Source organism: Puma concolor, chromosome D3 (assembly GCF_028749965.1).
Source record: "Puma concolor isolate L17-30 chromosome D3, mPumCon1.1.hap2, whole genome shotgun sequence".
Lineage (NCBI taxonomy): Eukaryota > Metazoa > Chordata > Mammalia > Carnivora > Felidae > Puma > Puma concolor.
The window spans coordinates 93,184,194-93,196,369 of record NC_141678.1 but is presented as its reverse complement, the minus strand read 5'-3'; the positions used below and the strand labels follow the sequence as shown (position 1 = coordinate 93,196,369).

General features: G+C 49.8%; 1 pseudogene; it reads left to right on the top strand.

The window, feature by feature from the left end:
* Positions 1-10,194: 10,194 nt before the first annotated feature.
* LOC112868484 (U6 spliceosomal RNA) lies at positions 10,195-10,293 on the top strand (annotated as a pseudogene).
* Positions 10,294-12,176: the final 1,883 nt, after the last annotated feature.

Sequence of the window (12,176 nt, the reverse complement as noted above, 5' to 3'; positions counted from 1 at the left end):
CACCTCCCCCACCCTGCACCGTCGTGGTGGTCAGCGTCCCCCCTGCTCGGGCTCCGTCCAGTGCCCGCAGCCTGACACCCCGAAGCAGCATGTCCAGCCCGTCCAGCCCGGACCTTGTCCTGAGAGGGAAAGGAAACGGAAACAGTTGTGCACATTCAGGAGAAGGGAAAGCCACGCCATTTCTGTGGCGTTCCCGTCACCCATGGAAAACCTTCTCTACCTCTTCCTAGGCGCCCCGTCCTCCACCATGACAGGAACGCTCTCCCAGATCCCTCCTTTCCTCTCTTTAGCCCGACGCCTCGGTCTAGATCATGAGCTATCTTCTGGGCTCCCCGAGCTCTCTCCAAGAAAGAAAGATACACATGGGCAGCCTAGGAAATGCAGCTTGAGTGTCTCAGTGGTGCTTATTGCCCGCTAGGCCACTCCATCTGCACGGCCAAGGCTCAACTTGTCCACGAAGTTCAATGTCTACTAAACAAAACAACATAGATGCCCCAAAGTTTCTCAATAAAAGATTTTATCATATCTACAATGACGAAAATTACGAATAACCTCAAATCTGCAAGGCTAAAGAATGGTCAAAAATTATGGTCAATACCTATTGTGGAATATTCCGGGATATTAAGTGAATATACAAGAAAATATTAACAGGCATGGAAAATAATGCACTATATTTTTTAGGTTATAATTTAGGATATATATCTATATATATCACATATATTTAAGTCATATTTATAAATTGCCTTTGCAAAATATATATTGCATATATAATCTAAATTTATCTATAATCTAAGTTTATGCATTATCTACCTACATTTCTGCAAAGAAAATGTATTTACACAACAGAAGTTATTTGGTACTTTCTAGGTATCAAGTATTGTGTTACACGGTTCCCACATAGAAAATTATGCCTTCAGGGGCGCCTGGGTGGCTGAGTCGGTTAAGCGTCCGACTTCGGCTCAGGTCATGATGTCACAGTTCGTGGGTTCAAGCCCCGCATCGGGCTCTGTGCTGACAGCTCAGAGTCTGGAGCCTGCTTCGGATTCTGTGTCTCCCTCTCTCTCTGCCCCTCTCACTCATGCTCTGGCTCTCTCTCTGTCAAAAATAAATAAACTTAAAAAAAAAGAAAATTATACCTTCAATAAACAAATGCATAATATTCAGCATCCAATGAATGCATTTGAAACGGTAAAAACCAGCACTTATCTCTTAGAAGCTGTGGATATGGTCACTTATGGTCATTTTTAAATTTCTTGTTTGTGTTTTGTTATAGATCGCAGAGCACTTAAAACGTGTCTTAACTGTATAATTGGAAACAAAACAATGAAACTTGAAACTCACCTATACTTCCCCCAAAAGTGTTCCTCGTCTGCTTCTCCTCCCCTACTTCTGGCTAACGACCTGTTTGTTGATAAGAACATTGTCCTTCTGCCTCCGTGCCCTCGCTGAAATCCACGTGTCACCGGTCACCGACCCTGCCCTCTCTTCTGGAAGGTCTCCAGCAGTCACGGGCCTCTTGGGGTCCAGAGTTTTTCCCTCCTCTGCCACATAAGTCACTCTGTAACCAGGGTTTCCTGCTTCGCTCCCTGAAATCTATCCCGTCCCATCATCCCTAAAGGGAGAAAGCCACCCTTTTGCCTAGAAGAAGCCTTGGGGCCCCTTTCTTGCCCACAGATGCGGTTCCCGGGCCTTCCACAGCTTGCCAGCCAAGCCATTTTGCACTTCAGCCACTCAACAGCCATTTCTTTAGCACCCCCCGCTAGCGTGAGTGTCCCCCTGTGTTCGTCGGAAGCACATCCGTTCTGTCCCCACTAGAGTCCACTTTCCCCATCGAGTCGTCCCTAACCTCTCACAGGAGGACGTGTCAGCCTCATGTACCCGAGCAGTCGGGTACCTTGCGCCAGGTAACGTGTTCGCCGGGAGCGCCCCCCCTTTGTTTCCTTGTAAGCTTTACATCTTGGGATCCTCCCACTGCTTCGTTTCACGGAAGTCCTCGGATTCACCGCCAGTTACCTGTACCTTGCTGTCTTCCTTCCCTTCGTGGATCAGGGATACTCCCCGCGCCCAGAGAGGCTGCCCAGCTGGGCTCCCTCTGCACACTCGATGTGTCCTCTGGTGGCATCCCTAGCGGATGGGGACCTTGGAAGCAAGGAGGGTAAAGTCAGGGCACTTGTTCCTCAACTTCCCCCCGGGGGGACACCAGGCAGCAGGCCCCTCACTGGAGCCACAGCCCCCGAGGGCTGACCTTCTCCGCATCACTTGCGTGGGTCCTGGGAGTTCCTCCCCTACTCGACTTTACGGTTCTGGAAGCAAGACTGCACCTGTTCCCATTAGCCCACGATGAGCTGCCCCCTGTCGACCCCTCGACCTGGACACACCTGTCTGGACAGCCCCCTCAAACTGACCTGTTTGAACGAGCCCCGTGTTTCTAGCAGAAACCATGACTTTCAAAGTTCCAGCACATTCTAAGAAGAGGTCTATTCTGCCGGGCGGCGGGGGGGGGGGGGAGGGGGACGCAGGACGTGAGACAGGATTCAGAAGCCAGGGGGGTTGCAAGTATACTGCAGAGGGTATTTTTAGAAGGTGTCATCATCACTTTGCTTCAAAGACTCAGGATTTCCGGGGTGTCATATATATCGATATTCAAATATAAAGGCAAGAATTCCAGTCTTCCATAGATCAATAGTAATTATTTTAGAATAGTCGGATACATTGATTTATCCGCATCTCTGACCCCTTCCGCTAACACAAATGAGCAGGCACCGCACGCGTGCATGCTCCCATACACGCAGGGCATTTCGTTCCGGGTTTGGGTAGTGGCCGGACAGTGTTGTTTGTCTGACAACTGGCCTCAGCCTCTGTTCTCCGCCTTGTGGTGTTTGAGCTCATTGTTGCCTGCGTCCACTCTGGTGAGCATTCCGAGAAAACACATTCACGGCGGTCCATTTCTTTGCACGGAGCTTCCAGCGCGGGGCTTCAGATCCGCCTGCTCTCTCTCCTTCCCATGTAGAGCATCTGTTTTCTTTAAAATGGTTGCTTCCAAATCTTCCATAACTCCTGCTCAGCAGAGGCTTTGGAGGAGAGGAACGGTGGGCACCCGTGTCTGTAGGTGCCACGCTGGCAGAATCGGGGTCATTTAACCCGAAAAGGAAGCATTTCGCCTAATGGAAGTTGCATGGGTTGCGAAGCATTTATTCTGTGGCTAAAGATCAGCGTCCGATAAAATCCAATCCAAGCCTGGCAAGGAGAGACTGTATCTGGAGGGGTGACTGAAGGGGGTGAAGGAACGGGGGCCCCGGGGGGGCTGTGGCTGGTGGGTCCTGCGGCAGGAAGGCTCCTCTGTCTAAGATTCCCAAGTGCCTCAGGGACAGGCATAGGGTTTTGTCTCAGAAGGAGCAGCGGGAAGGCCAGGGAGAGCCTGGCGTGGGGTTGGGGGTGAGCAGGGCTGGCTCCGGGAATGTTTCCTCCTGAGCTTTTCTTCTTGGGGGCGGGTATCTTCTGGTGCGGGCGGAGGGCAGGTCCAGCTTCGGAGCCCGGGAAATGAGAGAAGTTGAACCTGAGTTTGGTTAATAGCTGTCTTGTCGGATAAATCGGTGGGGCCAGGGGTTCCAAGAATCCCTGTTGGGACACAGAAAGGGGCTTTGGGGGTGTGCGTCTTCAACCCGCTCATTCAAACTTTTGTTGCTTTTCCCAACCACGAGAGCTGATATTTTCAGAATAGATAACGGAGAGATAGAATGAAATCTCCTTTGCTCAAGGTCTCAAACGATCAGATAAATTCCTATTTCTCTAAAATTGTTTAGGTTGTAATCACCAAGATGGAAAACGATGCTTTTTGGAGGCTGTGATTTTGTTTTTTTTTTTAAACGGGATCTTTGGAGGCAGGCATCTCTGAGTTGGGCTCTCGCCCAAACCTGATGGCCGTGGCCTTGGGCAGGCTGTGTCCTCCCTCATCGATACGTAGGAGTCATGGCAGCCAATATCCCAGAGGTGACAGGAAGGGCCAAGGAGGTAGTCTGTGAACTCGTTGCCACAGTCCGGTTCATATTTAGAAATGCCCGGTAAAGGGGAACAAGTCCCATTAAGAATAACAGGGCCGATAATAAAATGACAAGGCTCCTTTCATACTCTTACTGCGAAGATAAGGGAAAGCTCAACACTTCAACCATAAACTGTGCTACAAATATGATTATTAGCAATACTTAGACTTCTTCATTCTTACGGTCACGCTTTAAGATTTAATTATTGGGGCGCCTGGGTGGCGCAGTCGGTTAAGCGTCCGACTTCAGCCAGGTCACGATCTCGCGGTCCGTGAGTTCGAGCCCCGCGTCAGGCTCTGGGCTGATGGCTCAGAGCCTGGAGCCTGTTTCCGATTCTGTGTCTCCCTCTCTCTCTGCCCCTCCCCCGTTCATGCTCTGTCTCTCTCTGTCCCAAAAATAAATAAAAAACGTTGAAAAAAAAATTTAAAAAAAGATTTAATTATTACAATTGTTTAAAAGACATCGATCCTTTAGGTCGTATATCTGCCAGCCACATGTTCTCCCAAGACAAGATTACCAAGAATATGCCAACATCAAGGCGGGCAGAAAGGAGCCGCACGTACAAGAGATACGACAGCAAGGTTTTTCCATATAATTTACATTTCCAATTTTAGAGGAGGAATGCAGCTTTCGGGTCGAAAAGTCAGTTAGTTACCCTCCCGCTTCTATCACTATTAGGAATGAAACACTAGAAAACATTAGAAAAGTCGTGATTCCAAAGACATTTTCCTCATTAAATGTGCAGCGGCTCTTAAGTACAGTACAAGGCTGCAAATGTAACTGTATCCTTATTACGGGAGGTAATGAGGCCTTAAATTGGGGAAAATTTAAAGACTATAGTATTTTATTGGTATAACTTTCCAAAATGATTGCTTACGAAGCTATTAAATGGATAATTCATCAGAACAATAGAATATAGAAACCGTGGGATTAGAAATAACCCTGCCCCTAAAAGTCATTGCCGCCACTTTTTGACTTGTTGGGGTTGCTGTTGCCCACAGCCCTCCCGTGTGCGGCCCCAGGACCTTGTCTCCCTTCTGCACACCGTGGGCTGTCGCGGGACTGCCGTGCTCAACGCTGTTCTCTGTGGACCAGACGCCACTCCCTCTGTCCACTGGGCACCCTCTTCTTCGAGAGCCGCCCTGGCCTCCACCACACGTGCAGCCTTTGTGCTGCCTTCTGCAAACCTTGGGGGGGGGCCTGCCGGCCAGCATGTACCCCCACCTTCTGTGCCGGGAGCTCCCCGAGGGCGAGCCGAGTCTCCCTTCTGCAGCTTTGGAATTCAGCATCCCGCCCAGTATACAGTAGGGACTCAATAAATGTCTGTTGGCATTTATTTGACATCAATATTAAATGATTATTTAAGTGACACCATTATTTCAACGCTTCTTGTGCTGAAAAGCCAATCTCTGTACCACAAGTTGCAGTCAAAGCTGGGGGCCAGGACGGCTTACTGTGGAGGGACAGTGGCCTTGGCTTGCAAAGGGCAGGTGTCCTGCAGGAAGCAGTGTCCTGGTGGCTTCCCAGCGCAGGATGGCAGGGCCCAGCATGGGAACCTCGTTCACCAGGAGCCAGGCGCAGCCCAGGGGAGGCCCCGGACGGAGACCGCTCGTCGTAGGCGCACGGACAAGCCATCCCGAAGGCTGCAGGGAGCCCCTCCAGGTCCTTCCGTGGGATTCGTTGTAGTGAGATGGGGGTGGGGCAATGCTTTTTCTCATAAAATTTGGGAGAGGGAAGAGGAAAGATGAACCCACAGAGTGCTCTTCTCGAGGTAAGGGATGAGTGTGATGAAGAAAAGGGGGCGGGGCACCCGGGTGGCTCAAGAGCGTGTGACTCTTGGTTTCAGCTCAGGTCATGATCTCATGGTTCATGACTTTGAGCCCCATGTCGGGCTCTGTGCTAGCAGCATGGAGCCTGCTTGGAATTCCCTCTCTCTCCTTCCCTCTGCCTCTCCCCTGCTCCTGTTCTCTCTCTCAAAATAAATAAATAAAGTTAAAAAGAAGGAAGAAAGAAAGAAAGAAAGGGGGCAAGACAGCCTTGCAAGACTCCAGTAGAGAACATGCGTGCGGGGGGATCTACGTGACAATTAGTGCCAAGCACAAAATGCGCGTGTGTATGCGTGTGTACAATGAGTGTGCTTATCACACCCGCTAGGAGAGCAGTGAGTCTTTAAAAACCAGTGTCAGTAAATTATGTAAAATAAAACAGAAGTTTTTCCACCATGAGCTTATGTGAAAAGGGAAAGTTGAGGGCTTCGTGGCAACATTTAGAAAATAGAGGGAGATTTAAACATGTGCAAAAAAGGGTAAAAAATTAAGAGAGTATCACACAAGTGTCCTTCTGGTTGCTGCCGCTCTGGGGCTAGGGCCCGTGAGCCCCAGACCGGAACGGCACAATCCGGGAGACTATGGGGCTGTGGTCCTAAATCTACGAGCTGAGAAAACCATTCTCGGGTAGCATGTCCTTGTTCACAGAGTCCGAGGCATTGGCTACAAAAGCTGACCTTGGACATGAGATTACCTAATGCAGCTGTGGCCGAGGTGCCCTGCGTCCTCCCTACCGGACGCTGCTCCAGTGGGGGACAGGGGCACAGGCAGAGTCCCGGGCCAAGTGTGCAGCTGGGATGGGAGTTTGCACCAACTTTCCACGTGCATCAGCAGCATGGCTCTAGGAGCTCTCTTGCCTCTTGAGGATCCAGTCTGGATTCTATTTCCATGTTCTACTCCTTTAATATTCCTTCCCGGGGATTTGCATCCCACAGCCTCAAAATACCCAAATTCCCTGCCTCTGAGGGGGATGGGTGTAAAGTATGTCGTTAGTATTAAAATAACTGAAATCAACAAGTTATAAATCCTGGCTGTTGCAATGGTTCCACCTTTAGAGGGCTTAATCAATCCGTTCATGTTGTTCCAATATTCCTTAATGATTTACTTTGCAATGATTTGTTTTTAAAGAGTAAAACCCTCTTCAAACAAGCACTGCTACGTATGATTTCCCTGAGAGGCTCCTTGTGAGCCCCTGCGCATATGCCTTGAGCTGAAGGTTGGAATTTGGACACCGACGACTCCAACCCAAGAATGTGTGACAAACAGCAATAAAAAAAAAGGCCGGGTTTTGTCTTTTTGTGGTTATGTAAACTGGTGCTAATTTTTTTTTAAGGAAAAAAGGATCCTACAGCAGAGTGACAGAGGGATGCTTCGGCAGCAAACAAAATGAATACTTGCTTTAAAAAAATGTCAAAATGTGGATGTGCCTCCAATCATTTAAAAAATAGAAGGTGATAAGTTGAAAATGTCAGGTAATTGGCAGACAGATAGAAAGTTAAACTGTGTCCTCAGTGAAGAAAATTAACCAGCAGCTGCCAGCAGGGACCCCAAGGTCATGTGAATGCCAGAATCAAGCAAAGCCCAATCATTCAGAAGGGGTTCTCGGCTGATATCCCCCTCCCTGGTCATTTCCAGATCTCTCAGGAACTGCCCTGAACCACTGCCAACATGTGTTCATTTCTAAAAATTACATAGATTGTGATTTATTACCCATCACACTACAAAAATCCACTGTGAATTAAATCAGCCCTTTGTTTAAATTGCTCCTCGGCAATACGTATCATATCATCATAAATGACATTGAAGTTATAATCTGCAGTCGCCGGCCTCAGCCACTGATAAGGCTCCACCATGGGGCGATCAATACTTACTATTCATTTTTGAAATTATCTTCACATTGATCCCTGAACAAGCGCCAGCCACACAGAGGCACAGCCTTTAATACAATAATTATATAAAGGTTTACAGGCTCATCCTCCCAGCCAATAAAAGCTGTCAACTGGCAGGGACAGTTACAATCCCATAATCCATCAAAACCCTGTTCTCTGACCTGTGGGCTTCTGGGCTTTCGGGAGAGCACGATAAACACGCTCATCGAGGGGAGGACGGTGTGCAGGCAGACCAGACAAAGGCTGCGATGGATATTACTGATTAACGAAAAATCCTCCGAGTGGCCGGAGTCCTCTTTTTTATGATGGGAACAATGAAGGGTCATCTATTCATCTATTTGCTAATTGTAATTCAACAAGGAGAACACAGCCAGCCACTTCTCTGCCTTTACTTTTAGGTCTTTAATTTATCCGGTTTGACTGTGTACCAGATGATTTACAGTAATGAAGTAAGCCCGTGGAAATCATAGTGGAGACAGGTACCTTAGCAAAGGGACAAGCCAGGGTCTGAGACCAGAGAAGGGGAGACAGATCAATGGGCGCGGAACTTAGTGTCAGAGCTCTTACACACACACACACACACACACACACACACACACATGTGCAGACACACACACACAGATGCACACGGGCCCAGACACACAGACATACACGATCAAACACGGGAAAACACACATACACAAGAGCACAGACAGAGACACATGCACGCACACGGACACACAGATACGCACAGACATAGGTGAACAAACATGGGCAAACATACATATTCATGCATGCAAGGACACACAAGGACACAGGCGCATGCACGTACACAGACACACATACACAGGTACAGACACACAGACACACGGATGTAGACACACATGAACACACACGGCTAAACACACATACATGCAAGGACACACAGGACATACACAGACATGCACGCACACACACACACACACACACACACACACACACACACAGAATTATAGTAAAAATCTTCCCAGTCAAGATTGTGAGGGCATCTTGACTTAATAAGAAATCCTGCAACTTTTCTGTACCTGTGTGTCTATTTTGCCATTAATTATAACAAAGTCATTTACCAAGTCTGTTTAATGTGTCATTGAATTTAACTTTGCTTAGCTAGTGGGATATACCTTGAATCGTCTATTATTTTCAGCTGTTTTCAGGCATGATTTGAAGCATGAACCTGTGCTTCCCCGGGGACTGGGCAGGGTGGCCGGGGGAGCAGTGGGTCCGACGCTGTGTCCAGCTACAGACCATGGGCTTCCTCTTGCTTTGGAGCAGATGGGGAGTCACCGTAAGCCCCTTGAGGTTGAGGGGTAGCGGGGGTCCTACAGGGAGAGCAGGGGCCCCTGCAGCACGTACTTGGAAGGAAGACAGCCGTGGTTCCACGTGGGCTGGGGCCTCAGGGACATGAACCTCCACCCAATGCCAGAGTCTATCCTCCGATCTCCTATCCAAGTGAGTTTCCGAGGTGGCGTAGATCTTGGTAGTGTCCAAAATGACAAATTACTGGCCTTTAATGGGCTTTTTTGAAAGTTTGTTATTAGTTAAAATTGTCAACATTAAAATACTGCAGAGAAATTGTCAGGTGACAGAGAGTGGCTCTATTTCCAGTGTTTTCGTTGTCATTTGGGTGAGAGCGCGTGTTCACGTTTTCTGAGTCCGAGAACAGGGCTGTCGGCTAGGACAACTGAGGGCACTGGCCGATTGGGTTCACCTGCTCTCACACAGCAAGTGCAGTTAGGGCTGTACGTGGTGGGCAAGGGCGTCTAGTCTGCCGACTTCACAGGAAGGTGCTGGATGGGAACGATTTTAAAAAATAAACAGGTTTAGAGTTACCAGGATTTGTGCTAGGCTTTCACGTCTTCCAATTCATTATACGTTTTTTATGTTTATTTATTTCCTTTTCAGTTTATTAATTAATTAATTAACTTATTTAGAGAGCACAGAGCCCTATGAGGGGCTCAAACTCACCAACTGTGAGATCACGACCTGAGCAGAAATCAACAGTCAGACTTACCCAGCTGAACCACCCAGGCGCCCCACTGTATTTTTTATGTTTAAAATGCTCCATTACATGCCCTTTAAGGCCACACAGTGGAGCAGGAGCCCTGCCTTCAAAATGCTCTGCAAAGCTCTGCGAAGCTCCACACCAGCTCCCAGAGCGACTCCGTTCCTCCAGAGAAACAGGGTGTGGGAAGCGTGTCCCCACGCCCAGAGGCACAGGCACCATGGAGACCCGGCATCTGCCCATCATATCCTCCTGGTTTGCGCAGCTCCTCTGGCAGAAAACCATCCTGAGAAACGGAAGGGGAGAAAATATGTAAAAACACAGAGGGCATCAGTATGGAAGCTTCCATGTCCAAACAGACCCCTGGCGACAAGGCACGGTACCTTCCCGTGTCAAACCAAAGAAAGCGTCCCAAGTGTGTGCTGTGGAAGCACATATGCTAAAATGCACTGATACAGAGACTAGGGTGGCCCCTTTGTAAGGATGACAGGCACGTTTGTGAAGCCTTCCATAGTTTTAAGGGAAAAAAAGGAAGGAAGCATCCTGGCGATGGCGGCCCAGCGATGGCGGCCCAGGCCTCCCCTGTGCACCACTGACAGTGTCTGCGGCCATGGCCGCCAGCGCCTGGCAGCAGCGCACACAGCTCACCGACCGCACTTCATCCCGCGAGAGGATGCACATTCCCTATGGGGGACACACCCTCAGACCCGCAGGAAGGTGCCTGGAGAGGAGGCCCAGGGCTCAGGGCTCCAGGGTCTACGCCTCCTCCAGCAGAGGAGGCGTTCCGTCCTCGGCCCCCTCTAGAGGGCGGGGCACGCCTAATTCACGTTCCAGGAAAACATATGGTGAAGGGCAGGCCTCCCGCAGCGTCAGGGGGACGCGGGACGCGGCGCCAGGGAGAGCGTCACCGGAAAGGAAAACACGCAGTTGAATGGAGAATTGGGGTTCATCACGCGGGCACAGATCAAGTTCTCAGATTCTCTCAGGAAGCTGTTTGGAAGTGATTGTGCTTCCGTGAGGTGCGTGCTTCCTGCTGGGAACCCCCGAAACCTCGTGCGGTGACCCGTCTGGATGGAGCTTCAAAGCTTATCCAAACCTGAAACCCCGACTGGGCTCAGAGTGGGACCGCGCCGCCCTCGCTGTGGCCTGGGCACGCAGTCCCCATTCCTCTGGACAGGCGGACTGCTCTAACCCGGCACCCACACTGGGTGGATATACACAGCTGCACATCATCTCACCGTTCTGGAGGTTGGATGTCAACACAGGGAGGCCACGGGTGTGCTCGGATCCATCCACACTCGGGCCACCGGCATGCTCTGGTCCCGGGGTGTCCACACTCGGGCCACCAGCGTGCTCCCGTCCCAGGATGTCCACACTCAGGCCACCGGCATGCTCCAGTTCCGGGGTGTCCACACTCGGGCCACCGGCGTGCTCCAGTTCCTTGAAGGCCCTTCCCTGAGTTCCGGATGGCCTACTTCTCAGTTGATCTCCATGCCTGGCAGGGGTGGCAGTGGAGCCCTGTCTTCTCAATGGCACTGATTCTGTGACTTGAGCTCCTCTCATGACCTCACCACCTCCCTGCAGCCTCACCTCCTCACACCATCACCTTGAGGGGCATGATTTCAACAGAGGGATTTGAGGAGCACAAACATTCAGTCCATTGCAAGAATCCCCAGTGGTTTTCCAGTTCCTTAGGACAGAGAACAAAGTTCCTGACAAAGCTGAAGACCTTCCACAAGCAGAGGCTTCACCTCCGTCAGCAGGAGGTTCTTGCCTTATCCCCACACTGAGAACTCGGTGTCCCCTCCCCTCTAACACTTTACATGTTCTCGCCTCTGTCTGGAGCTCTCTCCCTTCATGCCACCATGGCCCCCCTCCCAGAAACCCTCCAAATCTCAACACACAGGGCCGCCCTGGGGGCTCCCTTCCTGATCCCTTCTCCTCCCACCTCATTTACCTCACTTACTCACGCCTTACCCTTCGAAGCACTGACCACCGTGTAAATTCAATGCTCAGGTGATGGTTAGACCAACCTCCTGCTCCTCTCTGGACTGTGAGCTTCCAAAGCATCAACTCTTTTGGTTAATAATGGCACCCTTAGGGCGAGACACCAGTGGTCCGACCTGTTGGCACTTTACAAGTATGTGCTGAGTGAATAAATGAATGGTTCAACCCCAGGTCATTTGAGCACAGGGTTATGCTCATACCTAATGCGTCAAGGTTCTCAATAGTCTTGGTCATCAACATCCAACAAAGAACTTGTTAAAAACTATTATTGTGTAAAAGACACATAACGTGAAACCTGCCATCTTAGTGTTAAGTATATTCACATCGCTGTGAAACGCCCTCCACGACATCTTCAACTTGCAAATCTGAAAGCATATACCCATTAAACACAGCT